This window comes from Sus scrofa, chromosome 5 (genome assembly GCF_054392235.1).
Source record: "Sus scrofa isolate SSC_HxYL_T2T_F1_AM1 chromosome 5, Sscrofa_HxYL_maternal_Yorkshire_Landrace_v2.0, whole genome shotgun sequence".
NCBI lineage: Eukaryota > Metazoa > Chordata > Mammalia > Artiodactyla > Suidae > Sus > Sus scrofa.
The window spans coordinates 7,853,746-7,879,796 of record NC_139387.1 but is presented as its reverse complement, the minus strand read 5'-3'; the positions used below and the strand labels follow the sequence as shown (position 1 = coordinate 7,879,796).

Genomic DNA, 26,051 nt, shown 5'->3' with positions numbered 1-26,051 from the left:
TCTTCCCACAGTCCAGGGAGATTTGCCTCAGCCTAAACTCCTAAAACTCTTTCTCTTCGGCTTCTCTTTCTCGTCCAACTGGTCAAAGTTTTCTTACAACAACATACCACACGTATGAAAAGCAAAGTTTCTCAGCCTGAATTTTTGTTTATACCTGGTAGAAGCTACAGCTTTTTCCCAGAGGGATTTCAAAATGCCTAAGCTTCTCTCCAGAAAACTCTTCAAATACTTTCAGTAACCTAAAGGCAACAGCTTTGCTACTAAAAAATTTTCCAACATCTTTCTGTTTTGGCAGCGCCTGCTGAAATCCCCCTCCCCATAAGGGGGAATCTGAGTAATAACACTACCAGCTTCAAGTTCCCTTAGGCAAATTTCCAGCCCCAGTGCAAGGCCATGAGGTTAAACATTTCTCAATGACGCAGGCTCCCTCTGAGAGAGGAACAAGAAAGAAAAAAAAATCAAAACTTATTCTTCCCAGTGCAGTAAATCAAGAGACAAGAGCCAAGTCCTGAAAAATAAAATACGAGTGAAATTAAACTAAATACTGTTTACTCTGCTAAGGCCCCCCAGTAGGAGCACAGAACCAGGATGAGAGTTGTAGAACGGGAGATAAAGCAACTATGGAACGAGCAGTCCAGCCAAATGGATAGATGATTCTCTAGGTTCTTTAGAAAATCTCTAGAATACTAATAATGTGTATGTTTCCAGCTACTATATGGTAACTAGAGTAACTAAAGCAAAGTGCCAAGTGATTGAATTGGTGGTTGTGGTGTAAGGAAATAGAGTCACATGGAGCAAATCATAAAGAATTAAAACGTGTATTAGGTGGAAGTCTGGGAAAACCAAAGAAAAGTACGTTTAATTAACTTCTTGGAGAAAGAGTATATAAGGCTGATCACAGAGAAGGCAAACTCATCTGAGGGGCTAGGAAGGCTCTTGGACCTCTGGCTATTTGCAGACTGATAAAAGAGTCAAATAAAATCAGAACCACTCCCTCAGAACTGATTTATAGATCACAAACTCTAGAGTTGAAAAGGGCCTAATGCTTACAAGAAAACGCTAATATTGCTACATCTATACAGTGCTTTACTTCTCAAGGTGCTTTCATTCATTTAGTCCTTAAATAAAAATTGTTATGTACCTGCTGTGCGCCAGGAACTGGGAGAAGAGAAATAAGACACCAGCCCTGCATTCAAGAAGCTTACTTCTGGAGTTCCCGTCGTGGTGCAGTGGTTAACGAATCCGACTAGGAACCATGAGGTTGCGGGTTCTATCCCTGCCCTTGCTCAGTGGGTTAACGATCCGGCGTTGCCGTGAGCTGTGGTGTAGGTTGCAGACGAGGCTCAGATCTTGAGTTGCTGTGGCTCTGGCGTAGGCCGGCGGCTACAGCTCCGATTGGACTCCTAGCCTGGGAACCTCCATATGCCACTGGAGCGGCCCAAGAAAAAACAAAAACAAACAAACAAACAAACAAAAAAAAAGAAGCCTACTTCTGAGACCTGCTTGGAACAATAATGTAATAGCACTAGCCCTCTGGTGATCTACCTCAAGTAGAGAAAGAGCATCTAAGTCCATTTGGAATCAAAGACAGAATGCACCTCGGAAGAGGGAGCCCTGGAGCTGGAACCTGAAAGCAGAAGTTAGTAGGCAGGCAAACAAAGAGAGGAATGGTCAAGGCAGAAGGAAGATTATATGCAAGGCAAAGGAAATTTTAAGAGCACAGAATGTTCTGGAAACTAAAAGTAGTTCAGCACTGCTGGAGACAATGAAGTTAGAAGTGATAGGAGATGACCAAATAATTAGTTAGAGGCCAGCTAGACAATAAAATAAATAGTTTAAAATTTACCCCATAAGAAACAAACAAAAAATTAAAAAAACACGTTGATGTAGCTGCGGTGTAGGCCGGCAGCTACAGCTCCGATTCAATCCCTAGCCTAGGAACCTCCATATGCTGAGACTGTGCCCCTAAGAAGATAAAAAAAATAAAATAAAATAAAATTTACCCCATAAGAAACTGAGGCATTCTGAGAAGCATAAAATGATCAGAATTGACTAGTTAGAAAAAGTATCTTGGCAGCTGTGTGAAGGACGGATTAGGGAAGAGTCAGGTTGCAGGCAGGGGGACCAATACGAAGGCCACCTAAACCCTGCTGAGAAACTGGGACAGTCTGATTAGGGCAGTGAGGTAAAGTATTAGAATTCAAAGTAAAGGCAGAATCCACAGAACCTGGAGACCAAACAGAAGTGAGGAATACAGACCAAGAGGAATGAGAATGACTCCTAATTTTCTGGTTAGGCAACGGGTACCAAGTTAGGGAGTGCAGGGGTTGTCACAGGGAATGGTAACATCAACTTCAAATACGCAGAAGCCTGACGTGCATGTGAGCCATCTAGGTGTCGGGGGGTGGGGGGGTGGGGAACTGGTAGAGTAAATGAAGCCAGAGCTCGGGAAATATGCTCGGGCTAGAGCTGTAGGTGCAGACATGCCGAGTACGTGGTAGATGAGGCCAAGAGTTGGGATGAGACTGCCAGGGAGAATGTACAGACTGAGAAGAAAAATGGGTCAAAGACTAATGCTGGGAAAAAAACCTGACATTCAAGGGACAGGAAGAAGAAAAAGCTGCAAAAGAGACTGAAGAGCAGACAGAGAGGTAGGAGGCAGGCTGGAGGGAGACTGGTGTCTATAGTTTGGCTGCCCAGACCTGAATGCCTTTCCTATTTGGGGGAAATTCCACGACAGAGGGAAGGCAGGCCTCTCTTCCTGCTACAGAAGCTGCGGAGGAACAGCGAGTCCCTCTCTCAGCATCTGGCTCACAAATAAAATCCAAGTCTAGCCAATCAGATTCTCATCTAGAACTTTGAAAACTGGGGGAATGACACAAAGGTGCAAAATATAATCAGGAATTACCCATGGCACTAGGGCAAGGGCAAGCATCGACCGGTGGCAATGCCAACCACAGCAAGCATTCACTGAGACCAGGCCAGCAGCAGTGCCAGTGACAGCACCCTCAGCAGATCAGTCCGAGACAGGGTCTTCGTTATGTCTTGCCTTGCTCACTTTCTGACCTGTGTTAGCCAGCCTTCTTATCAAGGCTGTGCCCTATCCAATACTCTTCCCTCCCAAAATGACTTTATGCTTAGGTTTCACGGAGATTACACCAAGAACCCTGCGTAGAATGGAATGAGGAGAGAGCACTGAACAGGGGCAAATGGTGAAGAAAGGTCAAGTAAGAGGAGGCCGAAAATGAGCCCACTGCATAGGGTGACTAGTTGGTCAGGGGTGATCTTGGTGACCGTTCACATGTGTGATCTCATTCCACCCTTACAACCCCTTCTGAGGAAGATAAGGCAGGCACTACATCATTATTTTACAGGGAAAAAACCGAGACTAAAAGAGATTAGGAGGATTTCTTAAAGCCATACAGTTCTTTTGACCATCCACAGTTGCTCTCAAGAAAATTATTTTATAGATGCTCATTACAGGAGATGTTAAATGTCTATATTAATTTTTATACCAAATGTCAACTGACATAGATGGTGTTCACACATGGTTCCCAGTCCTGCACTTCCAGCTTCTTCACTTTTGGCAACATAAAGAGGATCCTCCCGAAAGCACTAGGGTCCTTGTAGACAACCACCCAGACGCACCCTCAGGGCCATGAGGCTCCTGGCCATCGCTTTTCCATGGCTCACTCTGGGGGTCCTGGTCACTACTGAGAGAACGTATCAACAGCAGGAATTCCTGTGGTGGTGCAGCGGTTACGAACCCATCTAGTATCCATGAGGACGTGGGTTTGATCCCTGGCCTTGCTCAGTGGTTGAGGATCCGGCGTTGCCCAGAGCTGTGGTGTAGGTCGCAGACGCAGCTTGGATCCCACGCTGCCGTGGCTGTGGTGTAGGCCGGCAGCTACAGCTCCGACTCAGCCCCTAGCCTGGGAACTTCCATATGCCATGGGTGCGGCCCTAAAAAGAGGGAAAAAAACAAAACAAAACAAAACAAAACCACCAGCATATATCATCAGCTATAAGGACCTCCTCAAGTGGAAGAAGGGATCCTCTAACCCTGACCATGAGAACCACTGTGGGAATGAGAGGTTGAGAGCTTTCAGAAGAAGAAGATTATTTCTCAACTCATTCCTTTGGGATATGTCACAGCCAGGAAGGGAGAAATTGGAAATAGCAGCTTTCACAAGCTGCCAAATCCATGTCCTACTCCCAGGGGATAATTAGCCAATGAGGTTTTGCAGAGTTGATGTAATGCTGGCAGAGGCTAATGCTTTATGGTTGAACATGTAGCCTCTTGATATTTAGCTACAGGGCTAAAAGGGATGACATCCTGAAAAGCCAAGAAACTCATACCCATAACACCACCACTTAGCAATTTGCAACTTAAAAGTAATTTGTAAACTTTAAACGATCCTTCTTTATTATGAATAGTTTACAAGAGCATTTTTTAAACTATAAATTTTCTAAATCTTATTTTATGTAACTCTTCTACTAGGAAAAGAAATTTCTAAGCACCTCCAAAGAACAAAGATAATTTAGAAGGCCTAAAATAACAAAAGAAAGAAATTAGAAGAAAGGAAAGTTCTCCAAGGAATAAACAGTCTGTTGATGGTACTTTAACTCCACTACCAGAACACCAAGTTGAAAGATGTCTAATGTTCTTTTTTTTTTTTCATTTTTTTATTACTCAAATGAATTTATCACATCTGTAGTTGTATAATGATCATAACAATCTGATTTCACAGGATGTCTAATGTTCTTATGAAAACAAGTTTTGAAACTGAGTACAATAAGACAAGAGCTTCCAGGAGCCCCCTATCTCACAAAACTCGTCAATCTTCACCTTAAAAGTACTCTGAGATGCAGGAGGTAAGAAATCAGTGGGCAAGCAGCAGAGGCATTCAAACAATAGCACTAAATTTCAAAATGAATGCCTGCCATTTTAATAAAAATTGTTAAGTTCTTTGACTTAAATATGCCATGATGATCTGAGACAAAACTAAGTACATTAAAAAGAAAAAAATTAAATCTTCTAATCAATTAGCCAAAGCGTAATGCTCCCAAGATGCACTAGCTCCTTACTTTAAGTAAGAGATAAGTTCTGGTTCAACCTTGGGCAGAAGTACATCTAGTGACAGAGATACAAATACTCTGTGGCTTATACACCTTGACAATTTCACAAAAATTGAGAATGCCTTTTCTCAAATGCGTGATGGAAAGGGAAAGATGGTACAAAAAACCAAGGAACTAGAGAGTCATCCTTAGCAGGATAACTTGTACATGCTCTTGAAGAAATAGCCGGGTTGGGGAACCCAATGACAAATGTTCTAAGAGTGGCTTTCTTCTCCCCAACCTGCCCAATATTTCATGCTCACTTCATTCACTAGCATACCTTTATTCAGCACCTACCATGTATCAAGCTAGACAGACACCAGATATAAAAGTAACAACAGGGGAGTTCCCGTTGTGGCTCAGTGGTTAACGAATCCAACTAGGAACCATGAGGTTGCGGGTTCGATCTCTGGCCTTGCTCAGTGGGTTAAGGATCCGGCATTGCTGTGAGCTGTGGTGTAGGTCTCAGATGTGGCTGGGATCCCGCGTTGCTGTGGCTGTGGTGTAGGCCGGTGGCTACAGCTCTGATTCAACCCCTAGCCTGGGAACCTCCATATGCCGCGGGAGCGGCCCTAGAAAAGGCAAAAAGGCCAAAAAATAAATAAATAAAATAACAGGTAAGATAAAATTAAGATTAAATTAACAACCACAGGTAAGGCCTTCATAGGGTTAATTATCTAGGGAAGCAGACACACAATCAAAAATCAAAAAAATCCCATAAAGAAACACAGAATCTCTAAGTATAGATACAGGAAGAAAGGAAGAATGAAAATAACCAGTGGAGAGGGACTCGGTAGAGGGAAGAAGAGGTGGATGGAAGCCAGAAAGGAAGAGGAAAAGACCAGGAAGTGCAGCTGGAGGAGGAGGCAGGAATGGAAAACGAACAGTGCACACTCAGAAACTCGCCTAATATTTCATGAGTACAAATACTGACTTCAGAACTAGATAGCTAAGCTCTTATTCTAAACTATCTAAACTAGCACATAATCCCTATGCAGGTGGGGACCACATGTTTTTCCAGATTTCCAAACACCTAGGAAATTCTAAGAGTACATCAAAGAATACACTTATCTGGAGTTCCCTTGTGGCTCTGTGGGTTAAGGATCTGGTTCGCTGCTGTGGCGTGGGTTCAGTCCCCGGCCTGGGAATTTCCGGAAAACATGATGTGGGTATGGCCAATAAAGGGGAAAAATACACTTTTCCTTCAAATCTGTCTAAACTTTTCTAAAAACATTCATACTAATCATCTTAGATGGGATTAAATATAAATTTAGTAATATTGAGTCAGCTGACCAAAAGCCAAGCTATAACAGGATCTTTAGCACAAAACTAATGAAAAATTATTTGCAAACATCTCATGGATCGACTTAGAAGATATAAAACTCAGCTGCTAAGTTCTGAAAGCTCTGTACTACAGAGCTCAAAAGAAATATGGGAAGGAGGCAAGGGGACCTTATTTCTTCCCAGAGCCAGCAAGGATATGAATGCAGAAAATATTTCTAATCCAAAGATATACAGGTTTAAATTTACTTCCTACCCACAGAAACTATTTGCTACATTGGAAAAAATGTCTAATGCACGTTTATGGCAAGACACTCCAGAGGTTTTGCTTAGTTTCAAACATATGACGCTGGTTTTGGCCACGGGTGTAGAGTCAGAACTCTTGCTACACTGCAATTCAAAACAGCATCCTTTCTAATCCTCATGAACAGGTACATGAATCACTGTTAAAAAGAAGGAAGCATCTAGGCAAAGGTTAGGGCTTGTATGGAGGTCTTCTAACGAGGGTTAAGTGTGGGGGAAAAGTTCATCCCTGTGTAGAGAGGAGATCTAGGACAACAGAATTTATTCATTTATTTATTTTTCCTTTTTACAGCTGCACTTGCGGCACATGGAAGTTCCCAGACTAGGGACTGAATTGGAGCCGCAGCTGCCAGCCTAAGCCACAGCAACGTGGGATCCAAGCCACATCTGCAACCTATGCCGCAGCTTTTGGCAATGATGAGTGGATCCTTAACCACTGAGTTAAGGAAGGGATCGAACCCACATCCTCATGGACACTATGTCGGGTATTAAACCTGCTGAGCCAGCAGGGTTTTTATAGAATTTAATACAGATCTTCAAAAAGAGGGAAAAAAGGTTATAAATTTGTTTAATAATTATATCATAGTGTTCTGGGGTGGGGTTAAGGCAGGAGGGAAGAGGGTAAAAAGACTGGTAGGCAACGTAATGAAAGAACAGGACAAGGAACCTAGAAAAGCTGGGTTGCCTGCCAAGGGCGACTGTATAATTACTGAAGGACCCTGGAAAGCATTATAACGTAGTGGTAAAGAGAACAGATTCTGAACCCAGACCACGTGAGTGCAATCTCAGCTCTACCATGAGATGTGTGGATCTGTCCACCTGAGGAGAGTTTTCAGTGGGTTTCAGCATGGTCGGGCCCAAGAAATAAGTGAGGGTGAGGGAAGGAAACCTCAAGAACAAAGTTTAGGAACCACCTACAGAGCTGGTTTTTCTAACTTAGAGATTACCTTACAGAACTGTGCTCAAACCCTGAAGGGTTTTGTGTATGGCACACCTCCTGACAATAGATCAGGGAGACAGAGGTGATGTGGGTGGGAAGGAAGTTCACACACTTGGGGTTTTGTTGTGTTGTCGTTGTCGTTTTTAAAGCATTACCTAGCAGTGTTACCTCTTTTTCTCTTTTTAGCTTATTTCCTTCAAGAGTAATTTTAACTCCAACCTCCTGGTGCCCAAATTAGATCACGGTACTCCAGAGTGTGTGAAGGTGAAAGGCAATCAACCTGATTTGTTATACTCAATGGAACATTTTTCTGTTATACATAATGGAAAAAAGGCAAAAAAGCCAATAGACTGTTCCATAAACTTAAAAAAATTTAGAATAAGCACACCCACTCATAGGTTTTGAAAAGGGCAACAACAGAATCATTCTAGTTCAAAAGTATAAGAGCGCAGCCTGAGTGAAAATGATCAATCTAATTTTATTTTGTAAACTGACTAAATGGAAAAGGTAGATAGAAATTAGCAATAGAAGTCAAAGTCCCTAGGTTAATTTTTTTTACCAGTTGCTAGCCTTGTATTTAAAAGAGAGTTTTAATGTAAAGGTGACTTTAAGCTTAAAACGATTAGAGATAATTTTATAAGTTTTTAAAATCAATTTTATTGAAATTTAATTTAGATATGATAAACTTCACTCATTTTATTTATTTTTTTGTCTTTTTAGGACTGCACCCAAGGCACATGGAAGTTCCCAGGCTGGGGGTTGAATCGGAGCTGTAGCTACCAGCTTACGCCAGAGCTACAACAACACGGAATCTGAGCCATGTCTGCGACCTACACCACAGCTCACAGCAACACTGGATCCTTAATCCAAAAATCGAGGCCAGGGATCAAACTTGCATCCTCACAGATATCAGTCGGGTTCGTTACTGCTGAGCCACAACGGGGACTCCAGACTTCACCCATTTTAAACATACAAGTGGATACGAGTTCAATGCCTTTTGACAAAGGTACACACCTGCATAACCACTATGAAAATCTAGATGCAGAACATTTTCACCCCTTCAAGTTCTCTTATGCGCTTTCGTATTTAACTTATCTTCCCACTTTTGACCCCAGGCAACAACTGATAGGCTGTCACTCCATAGAAACCTGCATTTTTTTCCTCAGACATTTAAAAAAGTTGAGATATAATTCACATACTAATAAATTTACCCAAAGTGTATAATTGAGTAGTTTTTAGTATATTCCCAAAGTTGTACAACCATCACCAGTACCTAATTCCAGAATATTTCCATCACCCTCAAGAAATCCATAACCGGAGTTCCTGTCGTGGCGCAGTGGTTAATGAATCCAACTAGGAACCATGAGGTTGCAGGTTTGATCCCTGGCCTCACTCAGTGGGTTAAGGATCCGGCGTTGCCATGAGCTGTGGTGTAGGTCACAGACGTGGCTGGGATCCCGCGTTGCTGTGGCTGTGGTGTAGGCCAGCGGCTACAGCTTGGATTAGACCCCTAGCCTGGGAACCTCCATATGCCTTGTGAGCGACCCTAGAAAAGATTAAGAAAAAAAAAAAAAAGAAATCTGTATCCATTACCAGCCACTCCCCATTGCTGCGCCATCCCCACCATGAGGCCCTGGCAACTACTAACCTTTTCTGTCTCTATGGATTTGCCTACTCTATACATTTCATGTCAATGGAATTATACAGTATGTGGCCTTTTGTGTCTATCTTCTTTCATCTGGCATCATGTTTTCAAGGTCCACCCCATCCATTTTACAGAATATATTCATTAGTACTTCATTCCTTCTATGGATGAATACTATTCCATTGTAAGGACACACTATACTTCGTTCATCTGTTCATCAAAGGAAAGGATATTTGGGTTGTTTCCACTTTGGGCTAATGCTGCTATGAATATTTGTGTACAAGTTTTTGTGTAGATAGATGTTTTCGATTTTCTTGGGTACATATCTAGAAGTAGAATTTCTGAGTCATGCGGTAACTCTGTATAACTTTTTGAAAAGACGCCAAACTGCATTTCTTAAACATTTTATTTGGAGGTAATTATAGATTCCCCACCCAGTTCTAAGAAACAACACAGGGATCTGGTTTACCCTACATCCCCGTCCCCCCAGTGATAACATCTTGTCAAACTACAGTGCAGTATCTCAACCAGGATCCTGACACTGATACAGAAAAGATACAGCCACGCCATCACTACAAGTATCACTCATGCTGACCTTTTTCGGCCACAATTTCTTTCCTACCCGCATCACCCCTTCCTTAGCTCCTGACAATCATGAATCTATTCTCAATAACTATAATTTTGTCATTTCAAGAACTGTATACAAATGGAATCACATTAATATGTAACCTTTTGGGATTAGCTCCTTCCATTAGGCATGATTCTCATGAGAGTTGTTCAGGGTATTTTATGTGTCAATAGTTTGTTCCTTTTTATTAAAAAAAAAAAAGCTACTAATATTCTACAGCTTGCATTTTAAAGACTTATATAAACGGTATCATTCAATGTACTCATTTGAGTCTGCCTTCTTACATTTAGCACATTTTTGAAGTGCATCCTTTTTTGTTTTGTTTTGTTTTTGTTTTGTCTTTTTAGGGCCGCACCTGCGGCATATGGAGATTCTCAGGCTAGGGGTCTAATCGGAGCTGTAGCCACCGCCCTACACCAGAGCCACAGCAACACCAGATCCGAGCCGTGTCTGTGACCTACACCACAGCTCACGGCAACTCCGGATCCTTGACCCACTGAGCGAGGCCAGAGATTGAACCCGAAACCTCATGGTTCCTAATCGGATTCGTTTCTGCTGCGCCACAATGGGAACTCCCATCCATTTTTTAATGTATCAGTTGATTTGTTCATTGTTAATGCATGTACCACAATTTATGCACTCACCTGCTGATGGACAACTGGACTGCTTCCAGTTTGGTGTCATTACGAATAAAGATGTTGTGAACTTTTATGCACAGATGTGAATTTACGTTTCTGTTTCTCTTGGGTAAAGAGCTAGGAATAGGATGCTGGGTTTATGTTAATATGTTTAACTTTATATGAAATGTCAAATTGTTTCCCACCATGTTTATACCATTCTACATTTCACCTGCCGTGTAGGAATTCCATTGCTGCACATCCTTGCCAACACTTGGTATTGTCAGTCTTTTAAAATTTTTAATTATTCTAGTGGGCCTATAGTGGTGTCTCATTGCGATTTTTTTTTTTTTTAAATGGCCACACCTGCAGTTGCCAGGCCAAGGACCGAATCGGAGCTGTAGCCGGAGGCCTATGCCACAGCCAAGGCAACAACAGATCTGAGCCGATCTGCGACCCAGGCAGCTTACATCAACAACAGATCCTTAATCCACAGAGCGAGGCCAGGGATTGAACCCACATCCTCACAGAGACAATGTCAGGTCCTGAACCCACTGAACCACAACAGGAGCTCACTGAGATTTTAATTTGCATTTCCCTGATGGCCAATAATGCTGAATATCTTTTATCGGCCTTTCGCATATTTTTTGAAATGTCTGATCAAGACTTTTCCATTTTTTTAATCAGATTGTCTTTTTATTACTAAGCTTTAAGAGTTACTTATATATTCTAGATACAAGCTTTCTGCCAGATACAAGTATTTTTTAGTATTTCCTCCTACTCTATGGCTTATCTAATTTTCTCAACAATGTTCAAAGAGGAAAAAATGAATTTAAACTTGATAAAGTCCAATTTAAAAATTTTCTTTGATGTAGTTCATGCTTTTTGTGTGTCCCTTAGTTTTTATATTTAGCCGATGACCCATTTTTAGTAAAATTTTGTGTATGGTATGAGGTAAGGGTCAGTGCTTTTGTTTTGTATACAGATAGCCAGTTCTTTTAGCATTTCTTGTTGAAAAGGCACCCTTTTTACCACTTATAAATTTTATTTAAATGAGAAATAGAAAGAAGAGTAGAATAACACTACTTCTTAAATGCTCAAAACCACTGTCATTTGAGCAGAACAGAAAATTGCCACACCTTCCCCCATAAGCCTGCACCTTCCCAACTCAAGTCCAAGTATTAAGCTCCACTGAGTCATAGAAGAAGGAGCTGAACCTCCAAACAACAGGTAAAAAAGTCTTTTTGTGAAGTCATTACACATGTTCAGACAGAAAGAGAGTAAGCCCCCACTGTTTTCCCAAAATGCTATGAGGTGTGTTGGAGGTATTCTCACTCATAATTATTCACTATGGCTTCAACCAACATCTAAGAAGCAACTAATAGTATGACCTTCAGCAGCACAGAGGGGTAGCACAGGAGGAAAAGAGCAGTGCTTTAAATATCAGCACATGGCAAGCCCAAGCTATTAAGGTAGGTCACTTAACATCCTTAGCCCCAGTTTGTTCATCTGTAAAATGAAGGTCTTGCATCAGGTCATCTTTAAGATCCCTTCCCAGCTAAACACTATAGAGTGCCAAGAGTCAAGAAAAATAGCCCCATGAAAGCCAAATGGTGAAAATTTATCAAATGCAGAATATTGCACTAGAAGCAAATTTTCTTTTTGTTTCCTATTTTATCCAGTACTTCCACACAATAATTAGACATCATTTAATCTTTACAACCACTGCATTCTATTTTCAGATGTTTATCTTTTTTTGTCTTTTCTAGGGTAGCACATGGGGGTTCCCAAGCTACAGAGCTGTAGCCACAGGCCTACACCACAGCCACAGCAATACAGGATCCGAGCCGTGTCTGTGACCTACAGCACAGCTCACGGCAACACCAGATCCCTAACCCACTAAGCGAGGACAGGGATAGAACCTGCAACCTCATGGTTCCTAGTCGGATTCGTTAACCACTGAGCCACGATGGGAACTGATTTTTATCATTTTGAGTAGTGTTTATAACCCAGGAAATATGCCAACAGACTGTCTTTATTTCTTTCACCAGTTCACCTCAAAAACGAAGTCAATAAAAATAAAATATCTGTTGGAACAACACTTTTCAACTGTCATGTATACCTGGGGATCTTGTAAAAATAAAGATTCTGATTGCAGGTCTGAAGGGAAGCCTGGCACCGTGCATCCTAACAGGCTCCCAGGTGACAGACACTGCAGGTTCTTGGAACACACTTTGAGCAGCAAGGTGTTAGAAGGGTTAGCAAGCTCATAGCCTCTGTTAGGGTGACCTAAGTAATGTTAACACTATTAAGTTTCCAATACTCTACACAGCCACACATTTTAAAAATTAGTCTTTTGTCACTGATTTGAGGAGTATAATCTAATTGAGTCTCAAGAAAATCAAGGTCAATTTAATTAACATTTAATTCTTCAGTTCCTATCTGCAAGGCAAAGATGAGGCAATGCAAGTTTTGGCTTTCTGATAAAAAGTAGATGGATTGGAGTTCCTGCTGTGGCTCAGCGGATTAAGGACCTGTCACTGTCTCTGTGACGATGAGGGTTCCATCCCAGGTCTCGCTCAGTGAGTTAACGCTCCAGCTGCAGCACTGCCATAAACTACAGCATAGGTCACAGATGTGGCTCAGATTTGGTGTTGCCACGGCTGAGGTGGTGCAGGCCTCAGCTACAGCTCCAATTCGACCCCCAGCCTGGGAACTTCCATATGCTATGGGTGCAGTCGTTAAAAAAAAAAAAAAAAGAAGAGTAGATGGATTGTTCAGAGGATTTTCACACCTACCCTCAGGTCAAAGAACAAAATTTATTATGGAAATGTAGTTTCAAATAATTAAAACATTTTATAGTAATACCACTATTTTATGCCTAAGGGAACAGATTATTCTTATCCATCAAACAAAACAAAAACAAAAAAAACACCAAAGTAAAGTGGAGTTCCTGTTGTGGCTCAGCGGTTAGTGAATCCGACTAGCATCCATGAGGACGCAGGTTCGATCCCTGGCCTCTCTCAGTAGGTTAAGGATCCGGTGTTGCTGTGAGGTGTGGTATAGGTTGCAGATGTGGCTTGGATCCCGCATTGCTGTGGCTGTGGCGTTGGACGGTGGCTACAGTTCCAATTGGACCCTTAGCCTGAGAACCTCCATATGCTGCAGGTGCGGCCCTAAAAGACAAAAAATTTAAAAAGTGTGTTTTTAGTTACAAAATCTGTTGAGAGCTTCAGCAAATTGAGAGTGAGTTAGTATGCACAGGAAGGATCTATACAACTCCACCGAGAACATGGCCTGATACAAACATCGCAAAGGTAAACTTCAATAAATCTTATGAAATAAAAACAAGGGCAAAAAATATAAAAGGGATTTGTACAAACAGACTGGTCAGATGACCAGCCTAATGGGATGGAGTGCCTCCTTATCACTCACTGTTTGCTCGGGGAGTGCTGACTGCAGAGGACCCGAGGCAACAGAGCTCCCAACCCAAGACACTCACTCCAGCCATCTCCGCCTTCCTTCAGCTACCTACATGTACACACATACACACACAGTTTAATACGGGTTTTTATTTCAATACAACAGAAATATATATACTTAAAGTGGAAAACAAGAAAGCTACAGGAAAACACAAAGAAAGAAAACAAATCCCCATGAAATGTCACTACCCAGAGACAGCTCTTAGTATTCTGATGTATATATATCCTTACAGTCATTTTGTTTATCATTATGAGGATAAATGGTAATCTTTCTCCCACATCTTTTTTTCTTTTCTTTTTTTTTAAACGATCACACTGGAGGCACATGGAAGTTCCCAGGCCAGAGATTGAATCTGAGCCACAGTTGCGGCAACGCCAGATCCTCTAACCCACTATGCTAGGAGGAAGATTGAACCCACGCCTTCACAGTGATCTAAGCTGCTGCAGTCAGATTCTTAACCCACTCAGCCAGAGTGGGAACTCCTTCCACATTTTTAAATAACCTTATAACCACATTAGTATTCAACCATACGAATAAATAAGTTATTTAACCAATACTCTACTACTAAAATACAGGTTGTTTCTCTTTGGTCTTGTTTTTACTATCATAAAGAATACTTCTATAAGCATCCATATATATATATATACACACATCTTTTTTTTCTTTTTTTTTTTTTGCTTTTTTAGGGCTGCACTCATGGCATATGGAAGGTCCCAGGCTAGGGGTCAAATCAGAGCTACAGCCGCCAGCCTATACCACAGCCACAGCAACACAGGATCCAAGCCAAGTCTGTGACCTTCACCACAGCTCACAGCAATGCCAGATCCTTAACCCACTGAGAGAGGCCAGGGCTCGAACCTGCATCCTCATGGATCCTACTTGGGTTTGTTAACTGCCGAGTCACGAAGGGAACTGGGAAATCTTATGCATCTTTTAAAATTTCCTTAAGGGAGTTCCTGTCATGGCTCAGTGGTAACAAACCCAACTAGTGTCCATGAGGATGCAGGTTCAATCCCTGGGTCTGCTCAGTGGGTTAAGGATCCAGTGTTGCCATGAGCTATGGTGTAGGTTGCAGACATGGTTCAGATTCCACATTGCTGTGGCTGTGGTGTAGGCCGGCAGCTGCAGCTCCAATTAGACCGCTAGCCTGGGAACTTCCATATGCCGTGGGTGTGCCCCCCCCCAAAAAAAAAGACCATAAGTTATTTCAAGGTTAAAGAAGAAACATATTTCTTAAAAATTTATAAGAGCTGCCAAGTATCAAGAGAGTTGTGGCAAGTTGTCAGAATATCCAAGAAGAAATGAAAAAAATCTACATCTAATAGTATTCAAAGTCCCAACAACAATGAAAAAAAAAACCATAATAACATTTTTTTAAAAATACAGCATTTATTATGCAGCAGGAACTGTTATAAGCATTTTACATAGTTAAGCCATTTAATATTTCAATAACTTCCTGGGGTTGGTGTTAACACTATCACTATTATTTTTTAAAACAGATGAAGCAACAGGTATGAAGAGGTTAAGTAATTTGCCAAGGTCACAGAGCTCGTAGCAGTGGCAGAGGTGGAAAAAACCTGGGTTCCCAAGTCTGTACTCGTAAACACTACAGCTAATCTTCTCAAGCTTACTGACATCAGGACTCCTTCACCCTCTTACAGTTATCGAGAATTTCGAAGGAGTTTTAGATATGTAGGTTCTATTTTTTTATTAAAGTATAGTTGATTTACAATGTTGTGCCAACTTCTGCTGTACAGCATAGTGATCCAGTCATACATATATACACACTATTTCCCTCATACTATCTTCCATCATGTTCTATCTCAAGAGAATGGATAGAGTTCCCTGTGCTGTAGAGTAAAACCTCACTGCTTATTCTAAATGCAATAGTTTGCATCTAATAACCCCAAACTCCTAGTCCATCCCACTTCCTCCCACCTATAGGTTCTATTACTTTTTTTTTGGCTATGCCTACAGCATGCAAAAATTCCCAGGCCAGAGATCAAACCTGTGCCACAGCTATAACCAGAGCCACAGTAGTGACAACACCAGACCCTTAACCCATTGAGCCACGAGGGAACTCCATTATCTATTACTTTTATCAGATAAGAAACTAAAACTGAAAATATTTAAAATATTATTTATATTAAAAATAGCAACCCCACATGTTAATATAAATAATACATTTTAATGAAACAATATAATTACTTTCTAAAACAAAAATAGTAAAAAGAGTGCAACTGTTTTACCACTTTTGCAAATCTCTTAATAAAGACCACTGAATTTTCATACATGATACTGCATTCAATTTATTGAGGTTTCATACCTTTGTGTAGCTCTAGAAAACCACATAGTATACTCATGATAGGAAAATTAAAAGGGGGGGGGGCAAATAACATCTTAGTATAAACACATAAAGAGTTTCTACCTCACATCCATTGAAAAAGTCTGAGAGTCCCCAGACCATACTTTGAAAACCACTGCACTAGTTACTACAAAGCATGCCACACAAAATAATTGAAAGGTACACTCTCAGGAACATACATACCTAAAACATTTCCCAAAATTTTTGGCATATCATTTACTCAAGAATTATTATCGGAGTTCCTATTGTGGCGCAGCAGAAACAAATCTGACTGGGAACCATGAGGTTTCGGGTTCGATCCCTGGCCTTGCTCAGTGGGTTGGGGATCCGGCATTGCCATGAGCTGTGGTGTAGGTCTGATCCTGTGTTGCTGTGGCTGTGGTATAGGCCGGCAGCTGTAGCTCTGATTAGACCCCTAGCCTGGGAACCTCCATATGCCGTGGATGTGGCCTTAAAAAGCAAAACAAGCAAATGAACAAAACAACAAGAATTATTATTAAGTGCATACTATGCACCAGGTGCCCTTATAAGCACTGGAAACAGAGCAGAAAATAAGAGAGAAAAATCCCGAACTTTGTGATATTTATTTTCTAGTCGGGAAAGACAGAGGTAACCAAAAATCAAATCAACAAATCACATACAGTCGGTCCTCCATAGTCATAGGTTCCCCGTCCACGGACTCAACCAACTACAGATCAAAAATATTTGGAAAAAAAATTTCCAGAAGTTTCAAAGAGCAAAACTTCAATCTGCTGCGCAGGCAAGTATTTACATAAGCATTTACATTATATTAAGTATTCTAAGTAATCTAGAGACAATTTCAAGTGTGTGGGGGGATGTACGTAGGTTATATGCCAGTACTATGCCATTTTATCTAAGAGACTTGAGCATCTGAGAATTCTGGTATCAAGGGCGGGGGCGGAGGCTAGAACCAACCCCCCTGAGAACCAAGGGACGACTGTATTCTGTCAGATAATAAGCGATATGAGGAAAAATAAAAGCAGGTTAAAAAAAAAGGGTGGTCGGGGAAGGCCTAACTTTGAAAGTGACAATGGAACAAAGATCTGAAGGAGGTAAGGGAACCATGAGGCTACGCGGCAAAGAGGGCTCTGAGAAGAAAGCAAGCCAAGGAAAAGAACCCTGAATTCGGGGCACTGCCTGTGGGGTGAGGGACCGCTGAGAGGCCAGCACATTACCATGGAAGAGGAGGAGAGAGGTCAGAGAGTCCCAGGGCTGGGGCTCTGAAGGCGTTGTCTGTGCATGAGAACCAACAGCAGGTTCTCAACGAGAAGGGGTTTTAAATGGAACATAGAAGTAAGTAGCGTTTAAAGTAAGAAGAAAAAAAAAACAAACACTACATTTCAACATCTGTTCCATCTCTCACTGTGTGTGTCTTGAAGCTTCTCTGAGCCTCAGTTTCCTCCTCTATAAAATGTGAAGCTACAGATACCTCAAAGTGGTTGTAAAGATCAAATAAGATAATAGACATAAAAACACTTTAAAATTATGACACACTATAAAAATTTCACCGCGAGTTTATTTTCACTATGTAATTGCTGCATATAATACCACTTTTCTGGGCCTTCTATACTCACCAGACTGCTGCCACCGCCCCATTTATGTGGCTGCCGAGAGATTAAGGATGCCCTAGACCCCTAACAACATGAGCTCAGCCTGGTACTGCCCTTTAGCTTGTTGACAGCAAGGCAGAGAACGCTGTTTTTTGTTGTTGATGGCAGAGTAGGAGGTTTTTAGCATTTTCTTCTTTGTTATTGTAAAGAAAATCCTTTCAAAAATAATGCATGTGGTAATCATAAAAGTGAAGTTCCAAAAAAAAAAACCAAGACCGTATGAGACTCATCTTTATTTAATTTGGCACAGTTCCAATACAGCTAAAACTGTGGTTCATGGTCTTGAGGACTTGCCTCATCCAAAAGGAAACAAAAGGCGAGAAAAAAAGAGACAGACAGATGAATTCAAATTCCTTTGATCTAGGTCCTAACTCTAAGGGGACCCCAGATAAATTAATGAGTCAGAGACAGGGCAGTAAGATGTAATCCAGAATACTGATGACAACGTCTGTCTGTCTGCCTACCTGTCTTCTGAGATCATCGTCAAGGTATGAGATCATCACCCAGGCCAGAGGAGGCAGGGCAAGATGGAGGTCCACCGGGGAAGCACGCGGCCTGAAGCATCTGACTCCGCTTCCCAGGGGCAGGGGGTAGACACATCAAAGGTCTCTGACGGTTTCTTTCTAGTACGTTCTAGTAGGAAGAGCAGGGTCATGGGAGCAAGGAAATGTATACTCCTTCCACCTCTGCCACTAATTAATTATGTGACGTCAGGAAATAAATTAACCTCAACAGGCCAATTTCCTCACCTTAGATAAAGGAGAGGACAAGAAAATAACTAAGGTGTCCTTTAAGCTCTAAAATTTCTTAAATACAGGAATTCTGGCTGTGGCATAGAGGGTTAAGGATCTGACTTTTCTGCGGTGGCTCGGGTTGCTGCTGAGGTATGAGATCAATCCCCGACCAGGTGCAGTGGATTAAGGATTCAGCATTGCTGTGGCTTCGGTGTATGTTGAGGCCATGGCTCAGATTTGATCCCTGGCCCAGGAACTTCCATGTGCCGAGGGTATGGCCAAAAAAAAATTTTTTTTATAAATACAAACAAAGTATATTTTTTAAAGCTCACGCAAATATTTAGAGTATTAGTAGATCCAAAAGGTAGTTATTGCTAGGAGTTCCTGTCTTGGCGCAGGGGAAACAAATCCAACTAGGAACAATGAGGTTGCGGGTCCGATCCCTGGCCTCCCTCAGTGGGTTAAAGATCCAGCGTTGCTGTGAGCTGTGGTGTAGGTCGAAGATGCAGCTCAGATCCCGCGTTGCTGTGGCTGTGGCATAGGCTGGCGGCTGCAGCTCCAATTGCACTCCTAGCCTAGGAAGCTCCATATGCCATAGGTGGGGCCCTAGAAAAGGCAGAAAGACCAAAATAAATAAACAAACAAATAAAAATTAAAAAGGTATATACAGTTAAAAGGAAACCAAGAAAATCAGTTTTCTAAGGGACAAACTGAAGAAGGTACTGAGAGGACTTCAGGTTGGACAACACGTCCATGGGCTTGTGTACCCTATATATCACTGTGATATGCACTCTATGTTCTTTCATGATTACGGGGTATTCCATAATACCCCATAGTAAACTTGAAAGAGAACAAAACATCTCTTCCATCCCAACCCCCAGTTCTCCATCTCCCTTCCAGGGAAGCAGTCACCCAGTCACTGTTACCAGTTTCCTACAGTCCTTCCGGAGACAGACTATGCAAAGACAGGTAGATCCTTCCAGAGATAGTCTACACATACAAGAGTGGGGAGAGGGTATAGGGTGTGCTGTGGATAGAGTATGTGTGCGTGCGTGGGTGGGTATGCAAAAATATGCACACAAGAGAGACGGAAAAAAACAGATTTCCTAACTGGGTATCATCAAGATCAGGTGTTTGTCAGGTGACCAGAACATACCTAGGAAACTGCTTCAATCCTCTCCTCCACAAGGGCACTATGACCCACTGTTGTAGAGTTATAAACTGGTAAGAAGACAGCACCAGCCGGATGCAGGGACAGGGCCCATCTGGTCAAAGCCTTACATAATAGCTGTCAAGAGCTGAGCCTCAGTATTCCCTTGTTCTAAAATATACCCGAGTCAAAGCTGTGCCCCAATAATCCCTTAGTCTTAGCTTTAGAAATCCCAAATGTCTGTCTCAGATAATTAGTTTTCTAATCACAATGATCTAGATAGGTTTCCAGAGTGGTGATAGGTGCTTTAATCCTCTAATTGGGGCTTGATCGGAACACTTAGATTTAGCAGTACACCCCACAGGAAGATAGACAGGCACACTTCTGCATCCCTATCCTGGGATGTGGAAGAACTTTGGTTTAGAAAACCATGCTTTCAAAAGCACATGTTTTGGGCAAGGCCTGGCTAAGATACAGGATGATGGCTAAAAGATTCTTGTCTTAATAGGACAACAGGTCTTAAAATACTTTCATAAAATCTTGATTTAAAAGGCTTATGTCTATTTATTTGGGGAAGTATGCCAAATCAGATTTCTTCATTCATTAAAAAAATATATATATACATGTGTCTACCATGTCCCGATGTCAGAAACAAATATATAGATGAGTATACTGCCTTTGAGAAGCTAATAATCTAATCAGGAAGACATGAAAAAATGATAATTAGGGAGTTCCCATTGTGGCTCAGCAATAACAAAGCCAACTTGTATTCACGAAGACATGGGTTCAATCCCTGGCCTCACTCAGTGAGTTAAGGATCTGTCGTTGCCATGAGCTGTGGTGTAGGTCAGTGGCTGCAGCTCCAATTGGACCCTAACCTGGGAATTTTCATGTGCCACAGGTGTGGCCATAAAAAAGACAAATAAATAAAAATATAACTGAAAATTTTTTAAAAAAGAAAAAATGCTAATTAGTCTACATTGTAAACATGCTGCCGCAGGAGCAGAGAAGAGGAAGGGCTGATTCCATCGAGAAAGGTTTCACAGAAAGGCAGTATCTGAACTGGATCTCAGGGGTCAGACAGAGACTACCAGCAGTAAGGAGAATGAAAGTCTTTTTATGCAAGAGGGCCTTACCCAAATCTTCAAGTCCCAAATACTAAATGGAAACTGTTACAAATACACAATGTACCCTTTGCTATAATAGTCAGGATCCCAAAGTTTAAGGTAAAAACCTTACATCTTAAATCTTGTCTAAAGACGTTTCATTACTATAAACATTTCATTAAACAGTAGTTTCATTTATAAAGCATATATTCATGGAGATCCAAATATTGTATTGCTGGAAAACCTACAGCCTGCATAGATAGTCTAAATGTCTTGATTTTTTAGAAATTATGGTAGTTTTTTTTTTTTTTAAGTAAGGCTTCATAAGAGTTTTTTTTTCATTTCCCATTATAGGTATACCTGTCATTTACTATTACAAATCAGTATGATGGTTGTAGCTTCCGAAGAAAATAGCAACAATTTTATAAAACAACGCATATTAATATGGTTTCTGAACATTTAGGAACCACGAGTTCTAGAGAAATCAGTCTGCTATTACTCCTTCCTATACCCAGTTTCTCTACTTCGTGAACATATGCAAAAGAGGTCCACATACATGCTATTCTCTGCAGACCTTTTATTCTACCTGTATCCAACACCCTTGTCAATGTCATCCATCCTTGTCTTACATACTATTATCCTCTGAAAGTTTTATGAAGTTGTTGGTCCAACAGATGGGTGGCTAGCTCTACTCAACATATGGCATAGGAAAAACAGCTCTTAGGCAAGACAAGAAGATGTTCCTTCAGTCCCTTTCCCTTATCTGACTGGGAACTGTGAGATCCCCCCTTAGAGAAAAGCAAACAATCTTTTAATCTTTATTAAGAAAAGTTAAGGGGCTGAGATGATCTAGAAGTAACAAGATGATCAAAGAAGGAAGAAAGAGTTCAAATACTAACTTCTATTCCCAAAATAAATATGCACTTGCCCACAGAAAGCAGAGAACCAGAATACAGAGCAGGGGGGGAAAAAAAACCCGACTTCGCTTAACTGGGAACTATTTCATCAAAGACAGATGGGAAACATTCAGATAAGCATACTATCTTGTTTAGAACACAAAGCTCAACAGATCCGTGGGAGGAAAAGGAAAGGCAACCTGGAATGCACAGGATATATGAACAGAAAGACTTGACTAATAAATGACTCATCATGGTTTTATTTGTAAAACCAGAGAGAACAGAACAGTAGCACTCCTGCCTTTTTGTCCATACCCTGTCTATAATGTGCAACCTGAGAGCATCTGATCCTGTCTTCAGATGGATATCTTGTGTCTTTCAACATACTATCTAAGCATTCCCAGAGGAGAACAGTGAGACTAATTCTGCCAGAGACAGTATCTGCCAGAACCAAGCAGTCTAATTTTCCTTTGAGTGAAGGCCAGTGGATGGGAAGAAGTTGCCAAATGCCACTTGTATGAATCTTCCAAGATATTCTCTAAAACAGGAAAATGCTACAGATTACATTTTAGCAGAAGTCTAAAAATAACAAAAGAACATTCCCTATTTTTAGATATCTAACTTAAAACTTTAGGAACACTAAAAGTAACAGAAATCATTAAAAACAAACTGGAATTTTAAAAAATGTTTTAAAAGACTTCTAAATTGGGAAAATTGTTTTTTAAGAGACAGAATTTCAAAAATTCTGCATTCCTTCTGTTGACTACCTCCTTGCTCAAATTTCCCCATCTCCAAAATTTACAGTCCCAACCCTATGTGTGAACAGAACATTTCCAAAGAGTCAAAAGGTGATACAGCAGGTTTACCACAACAGAGAGAAAAAAAAGCTAAGGACAATTTTTGAGATGTTTTCACAAAGAGTTATTTTAAAAAAAAAGAGTGTAGGCTGGTGACTAAAGACAGTACCGTATAGAAGAGCAAAAGCAATTTAATTTCATAAAAAGCAGCACTACGGACAATAACAAAATAGCTGATTAAAGAAGACAAACAATTTTTTTCTTACATGTCTCCTAACAGAGCAGTCTTAAGATCAGTAAGCATCTAATCAAAGCTGAGCCTGAATATCTAGAATTTGCAATTAGGAAAAAAAATTAATATTTTTCACAATAAAAATCTGAAAATGAAGACAATTTATGTTTACCCTCCTTCTATCTTCCTCCCCATCTCCATCCAATCCTAGTACAAATATGCCCAACGTTTTTCAAAAAGCTTATATGGCAAATAGGATTTGCAGGAAATATGGAAATTACCGGACTGTACAGCCATCATTAACATCTCAGGTTCCAGTAGCGTCATGACAGATTCTTCTCAGAAACAACAGCCCACAAATATAATGAAAAATTCAAAGTCACAGAAGAAAGATGTTGTCTTCAGAGGCTACCGAAGCTTTCATAAATTCAGTCTCATGCCTTGTGCTCAAATCAGACTGTGAGAACTCACTCCCCTTCTGAGTGCAGTTACCAATTTATCCACCCTTCAGGCAAGTTAAGATGGCACAGAGTTGAATTACTGCCGACAGGAAACCAAAAAGCACTCAAGTTAAGACATATGAAGTGTGGTTAGAACAGTGAGTGAGCTCCTCCCCTTGCTAGTCTCTGGGGGGAGGGGAGAGACGTACAGAAAGAGACCTGCAGAAAACAAACTGCTTTTTTTTCCCTCTTTTCAAGAGAAGATGAGGTTTTGTTGAACACTGCTGCTAATGCAGTTCAGAGCAATAGATTAAACACAAGCCGAAGAACTCAATCTTGTGGAAGACCCAGCCCTATCAGCTGACCCAGGAATGGGAGGCAGGGTGGGACTTAGGCTCACATGAACACCTACATACAAAGAAAAACGTATGGGGAGTAAGTTTTTTAAGAAAGAGTTCCAACGGCTTTTTCATCTGTGATATTTATAGATAACAGGCTAAGGAAGTTGAACATTTAACTACAGACGCGCAAATATTTCTCCACCCCCATTCCAATTAAAATATCTGTTTCAAAAAGTCATCTGAATACATTCCAGAGCTATAATCTGTCTTTCAGATCTGCCAACCCCCCAAGAGAGCTCCTTACTTATGCCACTGGATCTGTGAACAGACAGCTCACCGATGCTATTTGACTTTTCCAAAATGCTTTCTGATCTTGCTGGATGTTTAGAACACATAAGACGACAGTTACAATATATATATATGAATTTCCCTTTCCTTACAAAGAAACTTCAATTCTTTTTCCACTAGCACAGAGCAGGATCTTCCAAATAAAAGCAAATATGGGCATTTTACCTTTCATTGCAAAAAAACAACAAAGTCTTTCAAATTACAGCAATTTTCACTTATCCAAAATTAAAAGCTCATTCGTTCCCTTCACAGTACCTTTTACTGATATTCATAATAAGGACATTAAGATGCCTTTTAGCATATTTGACTGATTTCTAAATAGCTGAAAACTAGAGATCCATTTTTGGTATGTTTAACTAGAATTCCTCAGTTTTTCTGGTTAAGCAGCAGCCGTATCTTGAAAGCCTACTGGGCAAACTCAGCCGAGCAAATGCCTTAATGCTTACATAGTCAAACGAATGATAAATGAAAGTGCTAAGAGGCCTTAAAAGAGAAAACAGTCTCAGAACGACTGAGGGCAATATTCTGTTATTCGAAAAGGGAAAGCGATGCAGATTCAGGGTGGGGGAGAACCTGTGGAGGAGAGAAAAACTTCCTTTCTTTCTCACTCCAGGAACATCATGTTTAGAAGAAAAGCCAGAAAAGCTCTATATAGAACTGTGGGAATGACTCAACAGGCAACAGAGTGGCAGCCAGTGTGGGCTAAATGCTGCTCTGGAAAGATGGAAGCCTTCTCACTGGCCCCTTCTCACAACCAAGCTCTGAAACTATCTTATGATCATCTGGTCAGAGGTTACCAACCAAGGAAAAGCATCCCTAAAAGCTTGAGTCATTCTTTTGTCCACACGTGGGCTGTACAATTTGCTGTGTGAGGGTTTTCCAAATGAAACAAGCTCTCACGGTTCTGTCCTTATAGGAAAATAATACAAATTGGAAGATTCCTGCAAAGAAGACGGTAGGAAGGGCAGAGGGCTGTTTCCCTCCTGCCAAAACTTTTCTCTTTGCTGTAGAGGATGCGTAGAATACTATAGCTGTCAGTATTCCAGTCCTACAGAGAAATGGTGCTGACAGGCATGTGGTGGTAGTAACAACACATCACCTTTCAACTATTTGTTAGCTTTTTCACAGCAATTCCATACCCATTGTCTTATCTGCATTTGGGGATAAAAGGAGGTAAAGTAAAGAAAAACAATTTTAAAGACGGAAATAAAAAAAATTAATCTTCAAAACAAAAAGAAATACGCAACTCATCTTTGCCGACTGCTAAGATTTTTCAATTACCCTGAGGAGTATCAGTACATCACTCACCATGAAAACTGGATTTAAAACAGGTTTCACGATTCGAAAAGTTTGAACTCCTATGGCAACTTCAATTTCACTAATTTTTGTGCAAGTTAGCGAAATTTCCCAGGAAGAGAACTAAAAGCACTTTTGCTTTTAATCGTAACTCTCTAGCTAATTGATGCAAATTTAATATGATCTCCAGTCTCTATTAATCCACTCCAAAGGGATTTAATAACTGCAGGATATCAATAAGGTTTATTCATAAAGCTTTCCTAGCCTCCCCACTGGCTCTTGAAAGGCCTCTAATGTTCATAATCAAGAGGAACCAGACAAGTCCCATTTGACCTTCCTGCTGGATGTGTCATGGTTTCCCTACTCTTCTTAAAGCTTCCTATTTCTTGATTTCCTTAAAAAAAATCCTACCTTCCTACCTTTCTGACCTTTTCTCTCAGAATTTAAATGGCTCCCCTCTCTCTGCCTCTCTCAGGGACACCCCTTTTCTTTCCTCTTACCATAATAGCGTCCCTGGGCAACCTCATCCTTTCTTAAGGCTAACTACCACCGACATAGTGAAGCATATCTAGCTCTGTCTTCACTAGTAAGCTACCAACTATGTACCTCTAGCTGGCTTGACCATCCTAAACTCAGGAAGTACAAAAGCAAACTTCCAGTATCACTGCTCTGCACCAACTCAAGACACAGTGGAACCATC

General features: G+C 40.9%; 1 protein-coding gene and 1 long non-coding RNA gene across 2 annotated transcripts in view; one reads left to right on the top strand and one right to left on the bottom strand.

Moving 5' to 3' along the window:
- Positions 1-26,051, bottom strand: part of MRTFA (myocardin related transcription factor A) — a 198,855-nt gene that overhangs the window by 78,105 nt on the left and 94,699 nt on the right.
- On the top strand, positions 4,668-8,500 carry LOC146403112 (uncharacterized). Its single transcript, XR_014803018.1, has 2 exons — positions 4,668-5,580; positions 5,627-8,500. It is a non-coding gene; the product is annotated as an uncharacterized LOC146403112 (long non-coding RNA).